The following is a 5,735-nucleotide window of genomic DNA, read 5'->3' as shown; positions in this document are numbered from 1 at the left end:
TCCTGGAGGGCCTCAAGTGGCCCCAGGGCCGGGGTTTGGGCACCCCTGGCATAGACATACATGACCTTAGGCAAATTTCTCAGTTTGCCTCCTGTTGAGCCTGAGTCTTTTGAAAAAAGTATTTGAAAGTGTTCTGCTGATGATGTCACCACCCTTGCGATAGGAAAAGGTGCACCATTGTCCCTTGATTACACCCCTGATCCTTTTCTTTTGTGAAGGGCCTCTTTTTAGAAGGCTATGGGGCAGGAGTAGCATCTGGAACTGACTGGGTTGGACCCTGGCTAAGAGTTCACGTTTATCAAATGGTCACTTGGTAGAGTTCATGCTGAGTTCCCAGTACCAGTGGTAGCACTCAGGGTGCCATCGGGGGCTGGGTGTGTCACGGGGGGGGGGCTGAATGTAGAGCCTTGCCCCAAGGCACCTGGCAACCTGGCACTATTACTAAAGACAATGATTTGATTAAAATTATTGTGGGGGGGTCATTGTGTGGGGAGTTCCTTAATCAGCATATAAGGTGGCTATGATGTACCCCTTAAGTTCCTCTCCCACCCCCACCCCCGTACATTCATAATTTGCTCATTTATGATGGTCTTTTATGTATATGATGATTTGGGCTCTAGTTCTTGAAAGCTTAAGCTAAATCAGTCAGTTTGCCTTTATGCTGTTATAAGACTCTGCTGTTTTTGCTCCAACCTACTAACATGGTGTAATGGAAATGCACAAGATCCCTGGAGGAGAGATAGGGTGTGGTGTCAACAGTGGCCCATTGCTCTGGCAGGCAGGGGTTAATCCCAGGACTCTAACTAGCAGTGGGTCTGCTGCACAGCTGCAGCCACTAGATGCAACCAGGTCATTATGGGATAAAAGCAGCACCTGATGAAGGGAGAGTTTAGTGGGTAGTAGAAGGAGGAGAGCTGTAGGAAGAAAGGAAAGAAATTGAATGAATGGACCAAGGAACTAATGACTGATGCTACTGGAACTGCTGATGGACTAACTGACTAAAAGACAGATGGGTGAATGGACTTTGGAGACTGTTGGAACAGAGGCTGCTGGAGAGAGGTGTGTGGCTGCCACGCCCAAGACCTGCTGAGGACCAAGGTGTTGCAGTAGGGAGAAGCTGCTCCAGGAGAGGGGAGGAAGGAGGACCTCTGCAGGTTGAACAGGTGAGCTACCCTGCTGGTGGGGTCCACCAGTGCAGAACTAGGGTCATTGCTGGGGAAAGAAGGGGAGCTGATTAGCTGAAAGTGAGCATAATTCTCTAAGGCTGCAATCCTAACCACACTTTCCTGAGAGTAAGCCCCACTGAACAAAAGAGGAATTACTTCTGAGTAGACCTGGTTCGGATTGTGCCCGCAGAGTAGAAGAATTAGGCAGACCCAGAAGCCCTAGAAGCAGGTCCCAGATGGTCCAGAGAATCCAAATCTCCTCCAGTGAAAAGGGAATTGAGCAGTGGAGACCCAATCTTGTATTTCTTTAATACCCCATCCCAACTGCCTATGTCCTGCTTCTCCACAAACACAACAGCAATTCAACTTTACACACACACACACACCCAAAGGCAAAACATACAGTGCCCAGGGCAGTGATGTCACAAGGCCACATGACATTGAAACAACAGTTCTGGGTTCTTCCCAGGGCAAACAAAGTCAGTGCCCCACCCTCCAGGGAGAACCTACAGGTGACTGTTTGGAGCTTAAGGCAGTCACTTCTAGACTCTCCCTGGAGGGCAGGTCGCTGCTATGGCCTCACGCACCCAGTCCCTTTTCCTTTGGAGTCTGGGAGCCACCACAGAAGGTGGCTACACAAACTACCCCACCCTCTGAGGAGAAACCAGAGGTGACTGGGCAGAGTCTGGGGCACATGTCCAGCATAGTGCCTGGGGCACATGTCCCTCAGGCTCTCTAAGGCTGCAATCCTAACCACACTTTCCTGAGAGTAAGCCCCACTGAACAAAAGAGGAATTACTTCTGAGTAGACCTGGTTCGGATTGTGCCCGCAGAGTAGAAGAATTAGGCAGACCCAGAAGCCCTAGAAGCAGGTCCCAGATGGTCCAGAGAATCCAAATCTCCTCCAGTGAAAAGAGAATTGAGCAGTGGAGACCCAATCTTGTATTTCTTTAATACCCCATCCCAACTGCCTATGTCCTGCTTCTCCACAAATTCTCCACAAACACAACAGCAATTCAACTTATATACTTTATATATATGTGGTTCAGGATGTGGACTCACCTCCCTGCATTACAATCTCTGTGCATGAACTGGAGGTTGTCCATGACTTTGTGTACCTTGGCTCAACGATCTCCGACACTCTTTCTCTCGATAACGAGCTAAACAAGCGCATCGGTAAAGCAGCTACCATGTTTTCCAGACTCACAAAGAGAGTCTGGTCCAACAAGAAGCTGACAGAACATACCAAGATCCAGGTCTACTGAGCTTGTGTCCTGAGTACACTTCTGTACTGCAGCGAGTCATGGACTCTTCGCTCACAACAGGAGAGGAAACTGAATGCTTTCCACATGCACTTCTAGACTCTCCCTGGAGGACAGGTCGCTGCTGTGGCCTCACGCACCCAGTCCGTTTTCCTATGGAGGCTGGGAGCCACCACAGAAGGTGGCTACACAAACTACCCCACCCTCTGAGGAGAAACCAGAGGTGACTGGGCAGAGTCTGGGGCACATGTCCAGCATAGTGCCTGGGGCACATGTCCCTCAGGCTCCATCAAAGTTATGCCTCTGCATACAAGTCATAAATTCTCAGTTCTGTAACTTACTTGGGCTGGCTCCTTCAACTACTTTAGAGAGCATGGCTCAGCAGCAGACCTCTTGAGAGACACTAGTGTCAAAACCTTTCCAGGGGTGGGAGGTAACAGTTTAATGATTGTTGATGGAGGCACTGTTTGGAAGAGAAAGGGGGGAAAAAAATCTGCATTCAGAACAATAAAGCCCATGCAGAAAGCTCTCAACAGCATGGAGGAATGCTGTTTCTGAAAAGGATGCAAGCCAGTCCTAATTACATTCCCATTATAATCTGCTGGCATCATGGGGAAGGAGAAGGGGCTGGAGCAGGATAATTGGAACAAGGTGTAAATGAGTACTCATTAAACTGTAGACTACACAAGTGCTCCTTCCATGTGAGAGGGCTGTAAATACGACTTTTAATGAATTATGACATGCTTGCCAATAAAAGTCATTTACTTCGCAGTATTACAGTTAATTATACACAGCTGGAGCCATTTACAGCTTGTTCACAGTGCTGGGACTTGCAGACCCTCTCCTTGCCTGGTGCTCCTTGGTGCGGGGAGGAAGAGAGAACACAAGAGTGGTCCCTGGGGCCGATGTTGACTTCTCCCCTTTCTAAATACACTGCTCAGAAGTTGACTTGGTTTCATTGATGTTGATTGTGACCAGGGAGTAGACCCTGCAAGAAAATGGGTTTTATTCTGGTTCCTATTGAGCTCATTGAGGTTGGCTTCTAAGTAGACATGCCTAGGATTGGGTAGTTGTTCTCTTCTAAGTCAGACACTTACTTAAAAAAATTTCACTTACTGGTTCTGATACTTGGACCCATTTTGGAACTGGTTCAAATGCATTTCTTGCAGAATAATCTTGTACTGCTGTACTTGTGATGCAGCTTTATGTATATTCTGTCTGTGTATTCCATGCAATGTAACAACTCTATGTATACATACAAGCAAAAAACTAGTAAAAGAAAGCATGACTCATTCAGTCCTTGATGTGACATCCAGTCACTTCTATTGAACCAACTCTGATTCCAGCTCACATTCAATGCAACCGAGATTTTATGTTCAATTGGGTAAACCCATGTATGTCTACTCAGAAGAAAGCCCCGTTGAACTCAAAGAGTCATACTCCCAGGTTACAAAGTATTTTAGTTCAGGTTAAGAATATAAAAAATGGTTGGCAAGCTTCAGTCTCGAAAGACTATGGTATAAGCCTACAGCACCCGGTATTCCCAGGCGGTCTCCCAGCCAAGTACTAACCAGGCCTGACCCTGCTTAGCTTCCAAGATCAGGCATAATAGGCACTATCAGTGGTTCTCAAACTTTTTAGAGGTGCCAGAGGCTGCAACCTGATTTATAAATGCCAAGAGGTGTGGCTGTAATGGAGATTGGGCAGCAGTGCTACCCCTCGAGTAGTAGCTTGTTCAACCCTTGATGCACATACTCTAATCTACCCTGCCAGTTTGGCAACCCAACACAAATTGGTTGATAACCCACTGGTGAGTCCCAGAACCACAGTTTGGGAACCGTTGCACTAGTCCGTGTGGGATGGGATGACCCGAATTAATTACCCAAACGTGGTTTAAGAACAATGAAATGATGCTTTAGGAAGAGCAGGAGATGCTAGCTGACGTTCCTAAGCAAAGTGGAAGGGCCGAGATGCTGTGGCACAAAATCAGAGCACTGTTAGTCCCTGTAGCTGGCAAACACGTGGCACTGATACGTCATTCTTCACTCTGGATCTCGCGTGGTTTGATCAGAACAACAGCCCTTGAAAGAGAGAAAGAAAGATGGAGCACCACTCGCTTCCTCACCACTCACTTCCTCCTCGGCTGCCCAAAATATTGTTTGACAAGTAAAAATGACCCCAATACGGTGGCCACTATCTCTTGCCACATGCATTTAGATTCCCTGTACTCAGGAGGCCCCAACCAGTGGCAGCCCGGCTTACAAATAACCCTGAGCTTTGTTTTCCTTTTCCAGGGAACAAGCTGGCACAAGCATTTTTATCGTGGCAATAAAGAGCTTTCAGCTCTCCTGTATGCTTCTGTGGCAGCCAGAACTCCCCTAGCACCACTCCTAATTAACTTCTAACCTGCTGGCGGTTGAGTTCCCTTCCCTTTGCTCTCCCTCCTCCCTTTAACTGCTAATGAAGTCTAGAAGCTGGGAAAACTCCCTTGACTTCCCTGATTTGGGCGAGCTGTTGATCACACGCCGTATGTTTCCATTGCGCACATGGATTCTTTGGGTACCAATCAGTATTATCTTCTACTTTTGAGCAACCGTTACCCTGCACATGCCCGATCTTGTCTGATCTCGGAAGCTAAGCAGGGTCAGGCCTGGTTAGTACTTGGATGGGAGACCGCCTGGGAATACCGGGTGCTGTAGGCTTATACCATAGTCTTTCGAGACTGAAGGTTGCCAACCAATCTTTCCCTGTTGTGGGGCCCCCTTTTTGCCTGCATGTTGTTTTACGTCTGTCGTTAGCTACACAAATCCAAACAAAGAATGAGGGAAGGTCCTCTGGTGGAACGAAGGCAAGGAGATGCTTGTTTGATGCACAAGCAGAGTTGGGAGGCAGAAAAACACAACACAACACAACACATGGAACTGGTGAAGCCGTGCAAAGGAGTCTGGTTCAGGGGGAGCATTTGCAATGTGAACTGGGAAGCCAGCGCTTCTGGACCCCCTCCCATGATGGACCTCCTCCCATGCAGTGGGCAGGGCAATGCTCAAGTAGTGGGTGTGGAGATGCACAGTTGCCCCGCCTTCACTGGGTTTTCTGGCTGTAACTTTTAATAGAACAGAGATATTTCAACGCTGTTTGTTTCATTGTATTCTGCATGAAATTACACATTGACTGATATATGACATAATGGTATTATATGAAAATACTAAGATTTAAAAAATTTTTGGGCTAGTAGTGGTGTCACCTCCTCCCCGTGCACATCACCTGATGCAAACCGTAGCCCCTAGTGATGTCACTGTTCGGGAGC

The 5,735-nt window shown here is 47.7% G+C and overlaps 1 pseudogene; it reads left to right on the top strand.

Moving 5' to 3' along the window:
• The first annotated feature begins 5,013 nt into the window (after positions 1-5,013).
• Positions 5,014-5,130, top strand: LOC136662778 (5S ribosomal RNA; annotated as a pseudogene).
• The last annotated feature ends 605 nt before the right edge of the window (positions 5,131-5,735 follow it).

Source organism: Tiliqua scincoides, chromosome 11 (assembly GCF_035046505.1).
Source record: "Tiliqua scincoides isolate rTilSci1 chromosome 11, rTilSci1.hap2, whole genome shotgun sequence".
In the NCBI taxonomy this organism is placed as follows: domain Eukaryota; kingdom Metazoa; phylum Chordata; class Lepidosauria; order Squamata; family Scincidae; genus Tiliqua; species Tiliqua scincoides.
This window is presented reverse-complemented; position numbering and strand designations above follow the sequence as displayed.